The sequence below is a fragment of the Callospermophilus lateralis genome, chromosome 3, assembly GCF_048772815.1.
Source record: "Callospermophilus lateralis isolate mCalLat2 chromosome 3, mCalLat2.hap1, whole genome shotgun sequence".
Taxonomy (NCBI): Eukaryota; Metazoa; Chordata; class Mammalia; order Rodentia; family Sciuridae; genus Callospermophilus; species Callospermophilus lateralis.
This window is the reverse complement of record NC_135307.1, coordinates 156,744,058-156,765,687: the sequence shown is the minus strand read 5'-3', so window position 1 is coordinate 156,765,687 and position 21,630 is coordinate 156,744,058. Positions and strand designations below refer to the sequence as shown.

General features: G+C 39.0%; 1 protein-coding gene across 1 annotated transcript in view; it reads left to right on the top strand.

The window, feature by feature from the left end:
- Positions 1 to 21,630, top strand: part of Dtd1 (D-aminoacyl-tRNA deacylase 1) — a 188,758-nt gene that overhangs the window by 85,978 nt on the left and 81,150 nt on the right. The gene's annotated exons all lie outside the window — the stretch shown is intronic.

The window sequence follows — 21,630 nt, the reverse complement described above, 5'->3', positions numbered from 1 at the left end:
CCATGTTTTGTGAGCTTGTTTGCAAGGGTTACTTTGTAGTCTAAAATTAAAAAAAAAAAGAAAGAAAGAAATACAAGTCAATTTCCATAGTCAGCTCAATAGCTGTAAAATGTCTTTACAAAAGAATGCCTGTGGTCTTCAGGGTTTGTATTTATAGTCTCTTGCAAGTCACTTGCAAAATGTATCTTCCTAACATTTTATTTTGACATAATAATTTTAGACTTACAGAAAATTTGCAAAACTAGTAATAGGAAATTTTTGTACATTCTTTATCTGGTTTCCTCTTGTTAACATCTTTCATAAAAATGGCAGAGTTATCCAAAAGAAATCAACACTGGTATAATACTATTAGCTAATCTTTAACCCTTCTTTTTCCATTCCTTTTTCTGTTTCAGGATCCAAACCAGGAACCCATGTTGGTCTTTATATTTTTTAAAATGTGTAAATCTGAGTTTGTACAAATTCTCTGAACATAATTTCGTTTTCTTCTTAACATCCTTGTGCTTGTAGCCATGACCTGGCTTCTTTTGTTGGGTCACAAGCAATTATGTGATTGGGTACTGAAACTCATGTAGCTCATCTTAGCTGCTGTTATCATTGGTGTGCCCATTATATTCTTCCCTTACAGAGGATTTCATCACTGGACTCCTTTATTGATATCATATAAGTTCAGTTTTTCCAAATGTAGGTGTTCAATGGGAAAGTGCCTTAAAGTGTACCCAGGGTGCATCTGTTTTTGGTCTCAGGATGCTCTGCTGCACTAGTGGGGCTGGTATGGTATTCTCTTGTATAGTTGCTCACCTTGATGTAGGCAGAGCTCCAAAGAGCCCAGATTCCACTGTTCAGGTTTGTGCACAATAAGCTATGCTGCCTCTGGGTGGCCTTTCCCAAAACTCTTGAGGTGCTCTAGAAATGTATCTGAATCTGTGGGAGGATGTGTAGAGGTGGCACTCTGTTTTCACAGATGATTGCGAAGAATCCCTGTCTTTCTGGAATTGATATTGGGCATAAATTCATAATGGTAATAGGGAGATAACAGAGGAGGGAGGTTTTTATTTTAGAGCTTCTGTAAATTTGAATTAGTTACCTGAACTCTGGATCAGTAGCTAACTTTTTTTTGTATTTACCCCTGCCATCTCAGAGTATATTTGTATGCATGTTCCTGTGCATATGATACACGTATGCTTGTACACACACACACACACACACACACACACTGAGAGGACTGAGGGATTTTTCTGAGATGAGACTTTCAGTATTATAAATAGTTCTAGACAAACTGGGAAGGTTAGTTAACCTGTAGAAGATCTACTTGGACCAGAAAGTGACCAGGTTGGTGAGGCTTTAAAGGTTCCCTGTGTAAACTTTCTAGTCACAATTTCTGCCTTTTGCTCATGTGCCTTTTAAAGAAATTCTTTTTTTTAAAACATCATGGTTGTTGGGGCTGTGGTTATGGCTCAGCGGTGGAGCGCTCGCCTTGCACGTGCAAGGCCCTGGGTTTGATCCTTAGCACCACATAAAAATAAATAAATAAATAAAATAAAGGTGTTGTGTCCAACTACAACTACAAAAAAATAATAATAAACATCATGGTTATCAATACTTTATTATTTTATCAATTCTTCTTTAATCTTGCTGTAGAATTTTTAAGCAATTCCCTGATAGCCCCATATTCTTCAATTTCCTTACATTTGATTTTTTTTAACAAGCTTTTATTTTGAGGTAATTTTAGATTAATGGAAATGTTGCCAGTACAGAGAATTTCCATAGCCTCCTCATTCATGCTTCCCCCTTTGTTATCTTTTTATATTTCTATGCTACATTTCAAAACAAAGAAGCTGACATTGGGTACATTACTATAAATTAAACATGATTTGCATTTCACTAGTGATCCATTCTGGATTATCACATTGCATTTTGTTGTCTATGATGGTTTCTTAGTCTTTCTTTGTTTTTCATGACTTTCCTCATAGTCTTGAGGAGTACTGACAAGGTACTCTGTATAATGTTGGAGGTATTTCTTATATTTAGATTGGGATTCTGGGTTTTATAGAAGATCATCACCAAGGTGAAGTGCCTTTCTCACTTCACTGTGACATCCCCGTGACACCCCTGGTGATGTTAACCTTGATCATCTGATTAATGTAGTGTTGGCCAGGTCTCTTCACTGTAACGTTACCTTTTCCCCTACTCTGTTCTTTGAGAGTGAATCACAAAGCACTGCCAATCTCAAAGATGTTGGGAAGAGTAAGGCATCTCTTGAAAGGAGAGGTGTCTACATTTATTTTTTTTGTAGAGTTGCAGCATTCCTAGATAAATTTGATTTTCATATAAACAAGGAATAATATTTTTTTTGGAGGCAGGGTCTGAAACCAGGGTCTTATGTGTGGCAGGCAAGTGCTGAACCACTAAGTTACATCCCCAGGCCAATGAGGAATCATTTTTTAGTATGTATCCTTTGCAATATTTGAACTTCAGATTTAACTGGGTATTCTTTATTTTGTTAAATCTGGCAGTTAATTATTTGGAATTCTTCCTTAAGAAGAATGAATCTCTTCCCCTCAACATTTGATTTTTAGTTTGATTTCATTATCTTTTTGGTATAGTTTTCTTCCTACTTTCTGTCATGCTTGAGCAGAGTTTGATATACTTTAGCGATGGCACTTTGTCTACTTAATTTTCTTTTAAAGCAACATGGAAAATAATTTTGTTTTGTTTGCTTCAAAAAGGAATTAGTTTGTGTGTGTTTTAATCAAAGGATTTTTCTCATTACATGAGCCAAAAAGCACATTAGTTTCCAACCCCTATAAATGAAACCCAGAGTTGAAGGAAACAAGAGATTTGTGCCGAATTTCCAAGCGCAGCTCATGGGAGGGGCAGAGAAGAAAGACACTGATGTTCTTTTAAGCAACCCCAGGAGGCTAGTGCAGCAGCTCACAAATGGATCTGTTAAACTTGGCATTGGGAGGCACTTGCAATTGCTTAGGATCCCCCCACCCTACCCAATGTATAGCAGGTGTGTGAGAATTCTAAATGGATTTGGAAATGAAAGAGGAGTGGTGGGGGCGTCAGAGGGGTGCTGAAGGGAACCATGTAGTTTGCTTTTAAAAGAAAACCAGCCCTCTTGTTTCCTGGAAGTGCACCTAGTCCATCAGATGGTGCTGCTTTTCATTAAAGCAGCAATTCTGCAGCCACGATTACCTTGGGTGGTTTGTTCTTAGCAGCCGGTACCCATCAAATCAAGGCTGCTTTTCATCAGTGACAGGTGTTCCGGGAAGCAGAGGGGACTGCAGAGTTCAAAGATAGCTCAGTTCCTTCTAGAGAAGAGACTGTGACTGTCCCAGGGTCCTGATGAACCTTTCCAGAGCTGGAGGCTCACTGATGGGGTCAGGCAGAGGGAGGTTTGAACTGAACTGAATGTGGCCACACTGCTGACATTTTCTTTTCAGTTCACTTGAGAAAGGGGTGCACTGGAGAGGGTGCGCGCCATTTGAAGATCAGAGCCTACATGGCATATAGTTGCATTTTATTGTTTCTCAATCGAAAGAGGGCTTCATTCTTTACCCTGCCTCATATTCAGGTAATCCTCAGCGATTGTGACACCCATCCTTACCTAAACTGATCACCATCTTCTGTATTAATAAGTCTAGTCACTTGTCATTTTTTACCTAATTCGTTTTTCTGAGCTATGGGGTCTGACTCCTGTCAGGTCTCCACAGGAAACCTGCAGCATGTCCCAGGGGGTCTGATGCCCTCTAATCTGAGCTTTCTCCCCATGCCTCTGCCTCAGGCTCTCCTTTGTTGGCCATATCTCTGGTACCTGATCTGCAGAAGACCTTGGTCAGATACATAGGAGTGAAAACATAGCTACTTTAGGTTGGAATGATTTGTATCCCAAATAAGAAATGCTTACAGGTACAAAGATGCCCGGGGCAACTCATTAGAATATCTGCACATGTGTACAGATAATAAATTTAGTTTGAGGCTGCCAGTTCCTTTCTCATGAGAAAATAAGAGGCATTGCTTTTACATAGCTCTTTCTGAAGGTGTTACAAATGTCTGTGTTTGGGTCTTACAATACTGTTGAGCAGAAAAACATATGTTTGTCCATGTGTTTATATTTTTAAAATACCAGATGTCTGTAGTACCAGTTTTTATTATCTATTTTTGAATTATGTTTTGAGGCTTAACACATTTTGGGATATTGCTATAGAAATGAGTGCTGAGTGCTACCTGATAGTAAGGCATTGTTTGACAAGCTATTTTGAATTTTCTTGAATTTCTGTTTATGGGATGCTAGTAGGTCAAATACACACATTGTAAACAGTGAGCCCAGTTGCTAACAGCTGGTGATTATGTTTTTCTGTGAAGATTTTAGAGTGAAAGGATAACTCTGAAGAATGGAAGCCTGGAGCCCAGCTTTGGGGTAGACGCACCATTTGTAGTCCTCCATTATCATTTTGTCAGCTAATTTACACCTGTGGGAAAAGCCCCATCCTGATTATGGCCCAGTAGAAAACTTAGGGTGGCCACTGTGATCTGGGGATAGAAATGGAGCTCTTTAGGAATCACTGTGAGATGTGCCTCTCTGAGTGGGTGCCCTTCTGTGTCTGGAGCCACTGTGAACCTGCTGAGTGAAGTGAGCTATAGTCTTCCTTTTTACCTAGGCCACGATCTCTGCTGACACCTTGCTGCTTTCATGGGGACTCTATAAACAATTCACTTGCTTTTTTTCAGATTGTACTATTCCTCAACTTCTTATGGCTGAACGTGAGGTCATCTGAAGGATTTCTTTTCAGCTCTAATGCTATTGAATCAAACGTTTTTGCAGCTGTGGCCTCCTTGAGTTCAGGTGTTTGTTTCTCTTTGTACTGGCTAATGAGCATCTTTGAGGTGCCGTCTCCCTCGGATGTGTTTGTGGGGGGCGGGGAGCATAGCTTCAACAGTCAGGTAAGGGGATCCACAGAGCCCTGGTTTCCAAACTATTGGCAGGGGACCTTTGTGGACATATAATTATATTTGGATACCAGTAGATCAACACGAGTTGCATTTGATGTGGGGCAGTGAGGTGCCAAAGGGGCTCAGAGTAGCATTTGCAGGAGTATGTGGGAATGGGAAGTCTCTGAAGCCACCTCCAGGGAGCTGTTGGCCACAATGTGGAAGCCACAGCTCTAGAGCTAGGTGTTTGTGAGAAGTCATCTTATGCTGGTCAAGAGTTTGTTCTTGGAGCTGCTTGATGGTACTTCTTCAGGATCCCATCATCACCACCTGCAGGTCAGTGACTCCAAGAGGTCTCTTATAAGCTGGCAGCTAGATATCTCTGCTTGGAAGCAAGTCAGTCAGTGTTTCCTCTGTTGAGTTTCTCCTCTCCCTGTCATGTTTAAGGTTCTGTTATCAGCTTAGGCTTCTGGGACCTACCTTCTTCCTTGGCCTCCTGTAACCAAGGCCCATTCATCCATGTCTTTGCAATAATGAAAGCAATGTTAGTGGCCAACACTGACTGAGCACTTGCTCTGCTGGGCCTGCTTTTAGTGCTTTGCTAATGCCTCATCCCAGCTTCTAAATGTTAGGTATATATGATCCATATTTTTCCATTTTTTGTGTCACTGCCAAACTTGAAGCCCTTTTACTTCAAACCGGAGTTACTCTGATCGCTCCCAGTAAATCTGCAGGCTAAAGGCTTCTGAACTGTGTCTTGTATACCGTTGCCTGCTTATTATGTCTCCACTGCTTTGATCTCAGCACTTCCTTCCACAAGTCTTTGCTGGCTCCTCTGCCTTTAGGGTAAAGATCAAACTTCAGCCTATACAGATCTGTGTCACCAGTGCTTTCTTCCACTGTTACCACAAGGGCATTTGAGGAGATCTGTCCCGAGGTAGAGGAGACCTTCATTCCAACTCTCCAGGCCCTTGGTGTATCATAGAAAAGAATTGAAGGACACATCTTGTTTTAGCAAAGAGGAAGAGCTTTATTAGCAAATGAAAGGTGAATATACACATACTCGGAGCACAGTGCCAGCTCTCTTGAGAGATGTGTTCTCAGGGTCCTGGGCTCTTCTTTAAAGGAAACTTTGTGACTGGTGATCATGGGAAAATATGTGGAACAATGTCAGCCTGGTAAACTCAGTCCCTTGGTCATGGATCCTGAGACATTTTGTGGTGGTCTGGTCCTTTCCAGGTCTTTCCGTTGACATTGTTTCCTCTGTCCAGATAACGTGTCTATATATGGGTTTCTTAAAATTAATTTCCTTTGTTTTATCTGATCTGAAAATACATTGTGTAGGCTAACAGTACATGTAAGCCTTAATCAAAATAAGATAATTTTTATAAATGAGTCAATTTACTATAACTCTAAGTTTTGTAGATTTCTCATAAATTTGAGAATAACCAGCCTGTAGGAAAAACAGGTTGGGAGTAAGTCTAAACATGGGGCTTTCAGATTTAGAGCTACAGTCTCTTTTTCCTTTCTTTTTGTCTCCTTGCTACCTATCTTTATTTCCTCCATCCTGACTCACCATTGCTGCCCTGTGGGAATTATCCACAAATACACACACACTTATGTCCTTGTCTCAAGCCTGCGCTTGCTCTCATCCTTTAATCTGCGGGGCTGCTGATTAGTGCACTTCCTCCTGCCCTCACTTTTCTAGCAGGGGTGTGTTTGGTTTTGAATATGAATGGCAGTCATACTGTCTGTGTGGTACTGCTGATGTGTGTTGCCATCTCACAGCATTTTATTGCCTTGAAATGTAAATAATTTCCATTTGACTTCTCAAGAGTTCATTCCTTGTTTTACAATTGATTTATAAACTCTCAAGACCCAAATCTTAAACATCCCTCACAGCATCCATTGTTGTGCAGGCAGTTGACAAATATTTGCTTTTGATTAGAGTCTAACAGAAAGTCATTACTCAGATTCTAAGAGGCTTCTTGTTGCTGGCATGAGAACATGGTTCTCATGTTCAAATCTCTTGTTCAAATCCAGTCTTGTTCTTCATGTGTTCATGAGAGCCTTACTCAGGGCTAACCAAGCAGAAGAACACAAACCAGTGGAATGAAACTTCCTACAGTTTTTCTACCTTTGTAGAGTGATTTCATTGTCATCATCATCAGTATTGTCTATTAATAGAACAATGTGAGTCTGGAGTACTGGTGGCATTCATAATTAATTATTTTGCATAGTTTCTTTCCTTTTTATTTATTCTTTCTCCCCCAAACCCCTTTTTGTTCTGGGAATTGAACCTGAGGGCACTTTACCACTGAGCTATATCCCAGTCCTTTTTATTTTTTATCTTGAGACAAAATCTTGCTCAGTTGCTGAGGCTGGCCTTGAATTTGCTATCTCCTGACTCTACTCCTGAGTGGCAGGGATTATAGGTGTGTGCTTGCCACTGTGTCAACTTTTGTATCACTTCTTTTAGTGTTGGACACATGGGCCAACTCTGCAGATTCTCGGGTATGCTACTCATATAGGTTGTGGTCAACAATCTCATAGAAATGAGAACTAAGAGGTGCTTTGTTATTCCTTACCCAGTGATCCTCAGAACAGACTGCACTGTGTAAATGCACCTGAACCTGCTAAGTAGGGGGCTTCTGTAGAATGAAGGAAAGGTGTCTGAGAGGCTGTCACTCCACATGACATTCTTAGTCTGAGGGGTTTCCTTTTCATTCTTTAGTGTTTATTTTCTCCTGAGACTTTGGTCTCATTATAGTTTAAATCTTGTTCTCCTATTTTAGCAGCTTATTTAATTGAAAAATTTCAATGAAAAGACACTGCATTCATAAAGGATCTGGGGTCACACAGAGGCTTTATTTATTTATTTATTTATATTATTTTTAATTTTTTTAATTCTAATTTGTTATATATGACAGCAGAATGCATTATAGTTCATATTACACATATAGAGCAAAATTTTTCATAACCGATTGTATACAAAGTACATTCACATTGTTCGTGTCTTCATACATGTCCTTAGGGTAATAATAAGAGGTTTTAATTGATCCCTATGATGAACGAATGTAACTCCCCTGCAAAGGCCTCCTTTTCATTATTTCTCAGGGCCTTTGTGTCCTGTCTCTGCCAGTACAGAACAGCTTAATGTTTTTGGCTGATTGCACTCTGAGTTATGCTCCTTTTTATTTTTTGAAAGTGTTGACTTCATAAACTAGAGGCTGAAGCCAGAGTAAGCTGGATAACTTATTCCTGTGCTATTTATTGCGTAAGGGATTAAAAACAGCACTAGCATGGTCATCTGCTTTACTTTTCATAGGCTCTGTCATCACTTTAATTGGTTGTTGTTAGAACAGATGTTTTAAAAGAAATATTTTGGCATGACTGTTTGCTTACTTTCTGATGACTTGTGGGACATTTATATCTACATTTAAAACAAAACAAAAGAGCTGTGGACTGTGGGAACAGAGCAACCCATTGGCCCTTACCAGACCTGGTCCTTGATAAAGACAATGGGGTTGATGGGGAAAGAGGTTTGAGGGCAGGAATTGTAAACTTGAAAATTTTAGGGTGAGCATGCAGAGATCTCTTAGTTTACAGCCAAGAGAATATCCAATGGGAATCCAAATGTTAAGCCACCCTGAAGGGTGGATTTTAAGGAGGCAAAAGGCAAGTTACCTTTGTTTAAAAGTAAGTAAGGGCTGGGGTTGTGATTCAGTGGTAGAGCGCTTACCTCACACATGTGAGACCCTGGGTTCAATCCTCACCACCGCATAAAAATAAATAAACAAAATAAAGGTATTGTGTCCATGTGTAACTAAAAAATATTTAAAAAATTAAAAAAATAAAAATAAGCAAAATAGAAACTCATCAAACTGTTTTAGAGAGGGTTATAAACCAATGAAAGCCTTTGCAACTTTGATACCTTTGTAAAGTAGTGAACTGACATCAGACTTGAATATGATGCTTGTTTCACATGCCATAGCTAAATAATCTATTGAGTTTAAGTGGCTAGTTTTGGTTTTTTGAACTTGGGGTCTCATAGAAAAACTTACCTATGCTAATATGAAAGAATTTGTTTCTGTGTTTGGGTCAAAATACACTTTGCCTCCCAATTTGCCATTTCATGACATTCTCTGCAAAATAATTTATAGTATAACTCAATTTTGAAGAACTTAGATTCAGAAAAAGTCTTTAAGGATGAAAGGATTATTTATTTTAAGATTCTTGATTCTTGTATACTATTTTAACTGTCTTCTCTCCCCTTTTGAAAATTGGATAGAAGAGGGTCCATTGGTTAAACCCAAAGCAGATACCTCATAAGTCAACAGAAATCATCATTGGGAGTGGTTATGCTGAATCCTATAGAGTGCAACAAATTTCCTTTTAGTTAATTGATGTAATAGCTAATTTGGAGCTATACCATTATGATTATACAGAAAATGCTTGTTATGGTAAGTCAGACAGATGCTGTTAAGTTCATAATTAGACTTCTTAGGTCTAGAAGTGTCTTGCTTTCTAGCTGAAAAGTGACCATGCTCTGTCATCCAGCTGGGTTCTGCCTTGTTCTTTTCATCCCTTGTATGGAGCATGGTGATCATTTGGTGCATAACAAGCACTCAGTAACTGTCTAACTGACCAGATGTCATTTGTACACAGGGAGTAGCTTATTGATGGAGTGACATCTGGTTTCCACAGTTTCATTGTTATCTGTGAATGTTAATTGATAGCCTCACTGATCAATCTGTCCAGTATGTTCAAGTTCTGAGTTGAAGTTCTAAGGTTTTCTTGGATGTTAGTGTGATTTGTTTTTCTTTGATGTCTTAAACCATTTGAAATCAATTGATCAATTTTTTAAAAAAATTTTTTCTATTTTGTATCCACCTAATACCTTAGAGTTAATAAAACGTTTAACCTTTCCTTGTATGAAAAATGCTGTAAATCAAAGCACATAGCAGATTGTATCTGTGAATCACTTTTTCTTTTGTGACTATTTCTCATTTTCACTTTTCACTGAGGGAGTGGATGTTAGGAACTTAATTCCTACCAGGTTCCTGCTCTTATATAACATAAGAGGAAAGGTCTAGAATGATGAAAATTTTTCTTGTCAAGTTTAGATTCTTGACCTTTTTAGAACAGTGTTGGGTTATCCCGGTTGATTAGAAAAATAAAAGTGCACTTTCTTTGAAATACTGTCACTCATGATTTTCAAAAGATCTTTAACTCTTTAAAGCCTATTCATATTCAAAATGACACTAAAACATCACCCTTCCAGAATGGGGAAAATGGTATTTCTAGTTTCTGCTTAATGCAATTAATACAGAAGCCTTTCTGCCCATGATTATAGGGTTAGTTTGAAGGCTGAATGGGATTAAAGTATTTTTCAGCCACACATCCCCCAAACCACATTGGCGACATTTTTCTGATTAGTTTTACTCTATTAAGAAATGTTCATATCCTTAATGAAATAAAATCCTACATTTTAAATTGTAAATTTAATTTAATTTACAATTTAAAAAGTTGATTATGTTTATTCTATTCTGATACATGTCATTTCAGAGTCACCTTTTAAAACAATTGACAATAAAGGGGAGAAGAAACTTAATTTCCCTTTTAAAATAACTAAATTAAAATTTCCAGGTTTATAGTTTTTCTCATAATTGTATTGCTAAATTTCTGTATTTCCATGTGGATTTGTATCAGAGGTACTTTGATTTTTTTTCTAGTTTACTAAATTGTTTTGATAATATAAATATACACAGTTCTTATTGCAATTGAAAGACTCTGAGCAATAATAATTTTATTGACTTGGAAGCCTGGCTATCTTGATTTCCAGTGGTGACTTGCGGTGTTTAAAGTAACTGACAGTCCTGAGATCGTTACCTAAACTTTACAATTAAAAAAAAAAAAGGTGGGGAGCATAGGGAATGGAAAAATGATGTTTAAATTACAAACTGCTCGTAAGCATTTCCACAGGGAGGTCAATTAACCCAGGTCACTTAAAACATGGTCATAATATTGAGAGTTAAAAATAATTTTACTTGGAGAGGACTTCAAGAACAAATATCAGAAAGTCCAAATGAACTTAAAAGTACATCAAAGAGATTGCTGGGCAACATGCACAATTTCAAGTGTTCCTTGGTAGAAGGTAGTTTGTTCTGTGGGTTTGCCTCCACTTTGGGGCCACATGTGACCTGACGACCCCAGATGGATTCCAAGTGATTCAATAAGGCCTGATGCTGTTTTCTCTGGGGGAGTTGGTGCCCCTCCTCTGCTCCCCCAGTTAGTGTTTGCCAGCTGTATTGAAAGTGAGCTGGCCTTCCAGGTGTTGCAGAGGAGTCTAGACTGTGGTGACAGAAACCTGCTCCACCTATGCTCCCAGGGGCATTGGGGCAGAGCTGCCTGAGTGCCTGTACAGAGACCTCTGGCTTTCCCCTGCAGCCATATTTCTGAAGAACCCCAGCCCCAGCTCCTAGAAAGGAATTCTGTGTGGGCCATGTGGGTCTGTACTGTAAATCAGACCATCTGTATTGCTGCATAGCAAGTTATCTCCAAATATGGAGCCTCAACACTATAACCAGCACTTATCACACAGTTTATGCAGGTCAGGAATTCAGACCATTCCTCTAGTTGATTTTGGCCTGCTGTCTCTTGAGATTACAGTCAAGATGCTATCTGGGGCTACAGTTCACCAACAGTTTGACACTTGAGATTACCTGCTTCCAAAGTGGCCCACCTGAGAGGCTGGCAAGCTGTATTGTTAGCAGGAGACCTCATTTTCTGGCCAGGTGGACTTTTCACAGACGTCCTCACAGCATGGCAATTGGTTTCCCTCAGAGACCTGGCCTCAGAAGTCACTATAATTTCTGCAATATCTTCTGGTTATATAGTTAGCCCTATTCATTGTGACTATGCAAGGCTGTGAATACCACGGAATCATTGGGGACCATCTTAAAGGTTGGCTGCCACACACTTCTAAATATATCTTCCAGTTGGTAAAATTCATCCTGTCATTGTTCCATCATAAAGTTTGAATTAACAAAATGCTGACTGAGTATGGATATTTACAATGAGGTATATTCTGGAGAGCTTGCAGAGTGGCCACTTAAACATAATGGAGAAAAACTTTGTTTTGATAAGTGCATGGTGGAAACATTTTATTCAAACTTTGTTCTCTTTAAATGATTGATAACAATCATGTTTTTACAAAAAAAAAAAAGGAAATAAGATCACCTTTAATTCTGCTATCTACAGTATCAAAATGCTTTTAGCCTTTTTTTCTATGTAGTCCTTTTTATCCTATGCCTGTATATAGCATATGTGCCCCTCTTTATATATATATATATATTTCACATATCATGGGATTTTTTTTTCATATCATCTAATAATCTTTTCCAACCTCAGTTTTAATGGCAGTCTATGATTCTGCCATAAGATGTATCATAGTTCATTTAGTGGTTTCACTGTCATTGAACAATTAAGTTATATAGTTATGTACTGGTTTTTCCTCTCAGAAGTAATGCTGTGGTGAACTGCACTGTGTATTAAATCTCACTGTGCAGCTAAGGCTGATTCTTGGCATGAATTCTTATACCTGTAACTGCCGGGGAAAAACCCACAGACATGTTTAAGGTTTTGGTACTGTTTGTCAAGAGCCACCTTCTATGATATTTGTACCATTTACCTTCATTGGTCAGAGTACAGAGGTGCCCCTTCCCCACCTTGGACTTAGCATATCATTGTGATTTTTTTTGTCAATTTGATAGATTGAAAACATGGAATGATAAAGCAGTTTTGTTTATCTGAAGTATGCATCTTTTTAAAAAAAAAGTCAGTTAAATCTTAATTGTCCAAAAAAATTGGGTGGGAGAGGTTTGGGGGTGGGTGTACATGTTGACAGAATTGCAACTGCCAAGCAATTCAAGCAGAAATCCAAGCAGCTTCCCTGACAAAAAGCTGTGTTCTCCACCCCATGCTGTAGCCAATAAATTGAAAAATTGGCTGTTTTATATTTCAGTCCTCATTTCTCTTTGCTCACCCAAAATCTGAAGGTTCTGCTGAGCAGCAGGATAGGAAAGAGCAGAGAGTAAAGCACAGGTTTGCTCATCCCAACATGATCGATTTAGCTTCAGAGTGTTGGAAGCAGATGTCCTGCTCGCCTCTGTGACTGCTGCTGCCTATTAGGAGTGCATTTTGGTTCTATCTATTCCCAACTTCTGCAGTTGATTTATTTAGGGATCAGGGACTGTCAGACCCTTGGATCCCAGCCTAGGGTCTCACACTCGTGTGCCTGGGCCAAGTTCTTGTTAGTTCTTTGAATAATTTCATCTGAGACCCCGAAAAGGGCAAGAAATGGAAGGAGAAAGGAACTAACATTTACCTACCTCCTGGATAATCCTTGTGAAACATTCTTTTGGTTTTATTCTAATTCTCCCCATCCCCAAAAGAGAAAAGAAACAGGCGTTTTATATATATTATTTTCTTAAAACTTTCTCTTACATGTGAATTTTATGAGCTAAATATTTTCTTATTTGGGGCTTTTGTTTTCTCTGCCTGGATTCAAGACCTTTACAACTCTTCACAGCCCATGTGTGTCATAAATGTTTGAAGTTCCAGTATGTTGTTTCTATAAACCTAAAGAAAACACACACACAATTTTTTCCATTGAGATAACATGTCTTTTTTTTTTTTGGATGGACTAGGGCCCTGATTGTTGAACTTGCTGCAGAAGAATCCATACTGTTTGTGAGCTGCTCTGAGTTTTTAGGGAGCATTTCAGTTTATTTTGCTGGACCTTTTCTCCTCCCAGAGTGGTTTTCTATGATTTAAGAAGACTGGATATGGGGAATTGGGGAGGGTGGTGGAAACTGGCCAACATGCCCTGAATGCCCACCCTGTGCTGAGGAGAGCTCTGTGCTCTAATGTTGCACATGGTGGACCTCTTCCCCCAATGAATGCTTATATAAATAAGGCCCCTGCCCCATGTCTCAGGTGTTCAGCAAATACTACTTAATGAAGATGCCTTACTTTCTAAAGTGTTTAGAACTTTCCACTGACACTGTTTTGTCAAATTCTCTCCACATGTCAAATGTGATCTGCTTCCATTTAACTGATGGGAGAGGGCAGAGGACATGGAGGTTGAGTCAGATGAGAATTGGAGTCCAAATTCTCTTTTGTTTTCTGTTTTCTGAGACTTGACCAAACTCTTATCCAAATGCCTCTCCAAACAAAGGCAGAATTCAGGAACATCTACTCTACCAAAGTCTTACACAGTAGTTTGAGAAAAACAGTTGCTTTTTTTGAAAAATTAAATCCCAAGTCTGCTTAAAGGACACATGAGTGTGGTTTTCTCAAAGGTGCTTCTAAAACACTGGGGTAGGGAGGAAGAGCATGAGAAGAAGATTACCACTAAATAGGGAAGAGAGATGGGAGGGAATGGGAGGGAGAAGGGGAATTGCTTGGAAGATGGAAGGAGACCCTCATCGTTATACAAAATACATGTATGATGATGTGAGGGAAAAAAAAAGAAATGTGTCACATTAGATTGGGTAGAGAGAGGTGATGGGGGGGGGAAGGGGGGATAGGAAGGGCAGCAGAATAAAATAGACACCAGTATTGCTCTATGTATACACGTGGCTATATGACCAATGTGATTCTGCAACCTGTACACTTGGAAAAATGAGAAATTATACCCCATTTGATTCAAATGTATGATATGTCAAGATCATTGTATTGTAATGAGCAACTAATAATAAAAAAAAAAACACTGCAGTCCTTCATTATCTGGTCCTTCATGGAATAAATTATAAATGCCATGTTTCCTGAGATTTTCCAAATAGATCCATATGGGGACCTTATGAGTGGAAATAATAAAAGGAAGGTCTGGAAAATAAATTGGAACCAAGAGATGCTGGCTCTAAAGCCCAGCAGAGTCAGGTGGAACAGCAAACGAGAGAAGAAAGTGGGACTATGTGGGCATCAGCGGGGCCTCATGAGGATGGCCTCAGGTGGACTGGTACCTAGGGAGAACCATCTATCGGTAGGTACACCAAGACCAGTCACCTGGAAGGGAGGTAATAGAGCTGATTTTCAGAGGTTTCTTGAGAAGGATGGGCAGTTATTCTTCCATTGGTAAATCAGCTCTGTCTGGAAGTTGTTTTTTCTTTGAAACTTTTGTCTTCAAGTGAACCCACTGCATACTTTCCCCCACATCCAATTGGATATGTGGATCTCCAGTGTTTGGACACTTGCCATTTTCTGGAAACTCAAACTCTTGCAGAGAATTTGCATTTTTTTTTTAAAGTATTCCTTTTTCTCCACATCTTCTCCAGCATTTATTATTATTTGTATTCTTGATGATTGCCCTTCTGTCTGGTGTGAGATGAAATCTTAGTGTAGTTTTTAAAAAAAATATTTTGTTAGTTATTGATGGACCTTTATTTATTTATTTATTTATTTATATGTGGTGCTGAGTGCCTCATGTATGCTAGGCAAGCACTCTACCACTAAGTGCTTGTCTCAACCCCAACCCCAGGAGTTTGCATTTTGAAACTTGATTATAGGTGAGACCATGTTATAACTGTAATCTATGCTAAAAAGATATCTGGAAAGAAGCTCTTAGGATTTAAGATGGGAATTATCCAAATGTTCAAGGTTGAGGTGATGCTGCCCAGATGCTCTTTACCCTGCAGGAAGGCAACATTTTCCTTTTTTGATCCCGTATCATTTTCTCTCTTGACCTCCTTGATTCTGTTCTACCCCATGTCTCTTCCCTTTCTGTTCTTTTACAATGGCACCTCTCAGTACCCCCATCCCCCAATCCTGTTCACCAGTTGAGGTCCCATGATTGGTTTTTACTTCAGTTTATCTTGGGTTTGGAGTCAGTAAACTCTTCCAGGCATGAGTCTTTTTCCCTTTTCCCCGTACCTAGGCTTTCTTAGGGTTTCCTTCATGTTTGTCTTGTTATCCATAAGATGGCTTATGAGGAATGAAAGGAAAAGCTAGTGAGATCCCTGACTATGTCAGTGTGAATGTTCTCTCATGGAGAATTTAATATTTCCTTAGTATTAAAAAGTAAACTCATAATGAACCAGCAACTCATTTCTGGTTTCCCCAAGATCATACTTTTGAGGTGTGAAAGTATTTCTTGATTTGCATTTTCTTTGATTGCATCTGAAAAGGCCGGTTGGCCTGACGACTGTTGCCATGGGAATGATACTTGTGGTTCGTGCCATTGGGCCATCACCGTTATCAAAAGCATCAGGTGCCTGTTTAATTCATGGTGTAGATGAGGTTCTGTTCTAAAGCACATGTAATGACTCACCCTAACCTATTCTCTCCTGTCTTATTATAGACTGGGGGTCTGTGTGACATACACCCAAACTGTGCTAGTGATTTTAATTTTCCATTAGTGTCTTTCATTTTCCAAGATACCTCCTTTTTGAAAAACAGATATTAAAATGAGATTTCAAGTAATTACTCTTTCTGGTATGATTTATAAATATCACTGACCTGTCTGTCGGGTGAAGACTAAACTATTACTAAGAACTGACCTAATCAATTTGACCATGTATAACAATTAGTTTCTTTCTGTAGGTAATAATCATTCCTGGAATGTGCAAGGTAGGAGAAGGTTAGCCATTCCCTTCACAACCTCATTGCCAGATGTGATGGAAACAAGTATCCTAACAAATTCTGCTCTACAGGATTTATTAAAGAGACAGACATTAACAAGCAGGCAAAAGATTGCCTACAGGCTGTTCTGTTAGCTTGTCGAAGTCCCACCTCTCAAGACACATGCTGTTATGTTCTAGATTTAGGGGTAGGATCTGCATCAGGCCCTCAGAAGTCCCTGATCCAGTGATTTAGCATCACTCAGGAGTTAAATGTTGGCCACCTTCCCTAATGCACAGAGATCATAGCTGTAGGTGGGATTTGTAGACACAAGGAGTGCGCCTCAGATATGGTAGCCAGTCACATTATACAAATATCATTAATTTCACTGCTGCAAACCCGTTTCTGACATTCATCATGCAGATTAACAAATGACTAATTTTATTACTGAATGCTACTTCTGACCTTCATTTTGTCGTAGTATGGCCCCTTGTCAAGCTGTGGATAACTAATGCTGCTGGAATGTGGCCTTCCAATTAGGACATGGCTGCCCATTCCTTCAGTGTAAAGAACCAGACCTTGGAGCCCCTGCTGAACCAGAGTCAGCAAAACATCCACATAGCTACTTTCTTTCTGCAGTTTGAGAGGAGGTGACCTTGGACAAATGTGGAGGGCATAGTTTAGGAGGTCAGAAGTACTGAGTGAATCCAGTTCAGAGTGGATGATGAGTTAAACTTTATGATGTCACCTTAGTCTGGTTCACTGAATTAACGTTTATCTGTCTCACAAGGATAATTTTTTTTTAAACCATTAAAGTTTTCTAGTAGGTTTCTTATCCACAGAAAACATTGCACACAGGCTTCTGTTTTGAATTTGCAGCACTAGTAATTAGGTGTATAATAGTTTTTAATCAGTCTTTTTCTGTAAAGTCACCAAATAACTAGTTGTAAGAATTGAGTATTTTCTACTCTTTATCCAAGTGATTCTTTTTAGGCCTGGTGAGTGATTAATAAGAGTTATTTGCATTAACCAAGAGTTAAATGGCCTTCCATACAGAGCCACAAATCCTCATGCAGGAGACTCCTGGTGGTTAGAGGCAGGTTAGGAGTCTGTCATTTATGGGTTCACATGGCAGCTGGGCATGCTGAGCTGTCTGTTGATTTGGGACATTTTATAGCAATCAAATTCATTTACAATCTGGTTTGCTGACAAGGTGTGCAATTATTTTAAACATTATAATGTGAAAATCAGATGAGGCCCTTCATAGACATTTTTTTATGACAAGATGTCTTTTACTTGAGCCATCATTAATTGGCCTGGATTGCACATATTATTCAGGTTTTCCCCATTGGAACTTGTTTTTTTGGGATACATAGTGTTTTTTTTTTCAATATGGAAATGAAATATCATTACTTAAAGAGAAATAGGATAAGAATTAGAACAGACTTCTTGTCAGAAACCACTTAGCAAGAAGAGAGTAGAGGAAAATATTTCAGTGTTGAAAGAAAAAAACCCCACCATTTTGGAATTTTAAATCTAGTGAAGTTATCCTTAAAAAGCAAAGAAGAAATAAAGACTTTCTCAGACAAGCAAAAACTGAGGTTAGCCAGCAGACCTGTCCTGAAAGAAATGTTAAAAGAAAATCTTCAGGTAGAAGAAAAATGATAAGTAAAACTAGATGTATATGAAAAAAGAACATCAGAGGTGGAATAAATGAAATAAAAATAAAATGTTTTATTTTTCTGATTCTTAATTTACTCAAAAGTGAACTGTTTGTTTAGACCAATTATAGTAATGGTGTTCTGTTGACAGTAGCATATGGGTAAGTGAAATAAATGACAGTAATGTCACAAGGGAGAGGAGGGAGGAGGGAACACAGATGGTCCCTGATTTATGATGGTTCAATTTACATTTTTTTTGATTCTGTGATGATGCAAAAGCAATATGCATTTAGTAGAAACCATACTTTGAATTTAGAATTTTGTGTTTTCTTGGGCAATTGATATGATACTCTTTCTTCAGGCTAGGTAGAAGCAGCAAGCCACAGCTCCCAGTCAGCTACAGATCATGACAAGAACTTAGAGGAAGAAAAGTATATTTTGGCTCATGGTTTCAGAGATTTAGTTCATGATGGGCCAGCTGCACTGTTTGGGCCTAAGGGAGGCAGCACATCATGGCAGAGGCATATGGTGGAGGGAAGCTGCTTAGAACATGGTGATCTGGATGAGGGGGTGGGGGGGGCAGAGAGAGAGAGAGAGAGAGAGAGAGAGAGATAGATAGATAGATAGATAGATATTGGGGTTGGGGGGCAGGGAAGATAAACTTTTCCAGGGCACACCCCCAGTGAGTGATTCACCTTTTCCACCTGGCTATAGTTACTACTCAGTACATTTAAACTAAGGTGGACTGATTATATTACAGCTCTCTCAGTCCAGTCATTTTACCTCTGAATATTCCTGCATTAACACAGGAGCTCTTGAGACATACCTCATAGACAGACCATAACACCAGCCCTTCATGTGCTTATGTCCTCAAATCTTAGGCAACAAATATTTCAATTACTTCTTCCAATTCTTGATCAGACCGCTGCTCTAAGGGTGATAGTTGACATGATGTATGTCTTTTAGACAGACTATATCTTTGCCCATTGTTGGATATAATATGCTGTAAAGTGTGTTCCTTGGTTTGAAGAATATTCCTTGGTTTGAAGAAATATTCCTTGATGGCTCAAATGGATACAGTATCTTTCATTTTAGTCCTTCAGCAGTGTTTTGAGCATCAGTCCTGAGTATGTGCCTGTTTCTGTCTGAATATGTGTCTCCTGGGCCTACAGGCAGTGGTCCTGTGATGTCAGCTATATGGGTCTCTGCCTTTGGAAAATATGCAGAATAGCTCTCTGTGTCTCTTTCTTTCTGGCAGTTCCTATTGGCATTTTGTACCTCATAAGGTACAAGAGGAATCAGCCCGTCTCTGTTCTGCTATAGCTTTTCCTGTGAGCATTCATTTCATGGGCCCAGCACCTATTCAAGTGAATATACCAGGATATACATTAGTTGGTTTCAATCACTTTATGTCCTGGAAGAGAATTCTTTTGGGCATTAATATTGTCCATTAAGCTCCATCAATTCCCTTAGTGGTTTTCATAGGTCTATGCCTCATATGGCCGTTCCTTTAATAGCCTAGTTTTCCATCTGCCTGACCATGTGGAAAGCCATAGCTACTGCCCATGAGTCTGTTATATACACTCAATCTTAAGGATTCTAATTCCTTTAATTGTTACATATGCTTCTAGACTTACCATGGGGTTATGTTCTGATAACTCATTGAAGGTCAAAATCATCCTAAGTGGAATCTGTATTTAATACTTGTAGCCTACTAAATGTGATAGCTTAGCAATGCAAAACACCAAAGAGTAGTGGGTATTTCCCTTCATGATCACATAGAAAACTAGAGCTGCAGCTAGCTACCACTGTCCAGCATGGTGAGAGACTATCATACTGCATGTCAGTAGCATGTGAAAAAGATTAAAATTCAAAGTATGGTTGTTCCTGAATGCATATCACTTCTGTACCATCATAAAGTTAAAATAAAAAGTAAAAGTCAAATCATTGTAATTCAGGGACTGTCTATATAAGGAAAACAGTAAGGAATTTGGGTCATTGAGCTGATTTCTTTCTCTTCTCCTTTCCCTCTCTCCCTCCCCTTCCCTTTTCCCTTCCCCTCTCCTCCTCCTCCTCCTCCTCCTCCTCCTCCCCCCTCCTTCTTCTTCTTCTCTCTCTCTCCCTTTCCTTCCTCCCTCCCTCCCTTTCATTCATTCATTCATTCATTCACTCATTCACTGGGGATTTATACCACTGAGCATACCCCAACATCCCCCTTTTTATTTTCATTTTGAGACAGGGTTTCACTAAGTTGCTGAAGCTGACATTGAACTTGAAATTCTTCTGACTCAGTCTCCAGAGTTACTGGGGTCACATAGTGGCTTCCTGGGAGCCATCCTTCTTCAATTAGTTTTCTCATCAATTGTTGTACTGGGTTGCAGTGTAGTGGCCTTCCAGCAGAATGCTGTCTATTCTCATTGAATGCCTTCCATTAACCAAGCAGCTTTTTTTCTTGGCCAACTGGAAGTGGTGTGTAGGACACTGATTGTGTGAAAATAGAATCTGGTAGCTCTTCAGGTGGTGCCAAAGTTGATTCTAGAGGAAAACAGTCTCCCTGATCATGAATAAAGCGAGTAACTCCTTACATTCCTCTGTTGGCATATTCTTATATAGACCATTTCCATTTTATCATTTTACTATTCTATTTTTTCCCAGTTCTTCTTCTGGGAATTGCCTTCTTTATGGAGTGTTTCTCTGACATTATCTAAGACAGTATGGATATTTCAAATTTCAATATTATTTTTGTCCTTCAGTCATGGGTAATTTTCATTTATATCCAATAACAAACTAATAATTGTCTGTCAAATGACATATACCATACTGCCATGTCTAGAAATTTCCTGGCCTAGAATTGTAGTGGTTGCTGATGGATAGCACTCATGGTCTTTTGTCATGAAGTATAAGCTTGTAAGTGCAGACTGAAGACACTCCCTAAATCAGATCTTAATGTAGCTCATAGGGCCCAAAGGCATTGACTGAGCTGCTGCTTTTTGTAATTCAGACATAGCCTGATGGTTTTCAGGTTCACATTCAAATCTAACCTTCTTTTGGGTAGATTTATGGTTAGGAACTAGCAGTATTCCCAGAAGTGAGATGTGCATTCTCTAGAATTTGAGCAATGTGACTAAGTACCATGCTTCTTGCTTGGTTCCAAAGGTAATGACAGTTTATTTTTTAGTTGCCTATGAAATATCACAGGTGGCTCCTGCTCAAATTATTCCTAAGCATTTTATTGTTTGCTCAGTCCTTTGAGTGTTTGCTGGATTTGTCATCTAGCCTGAGAATTGTGTGTGTCACTGCTGGATTTAATTCAGTCCTAGCTTGCTTTTCAGTTTCTGATATTATCAGGATGTCATCAATGTAGAGTGTTAACGTATTTGGATACTGCAGTAGTTCAACTCCCTCCTAA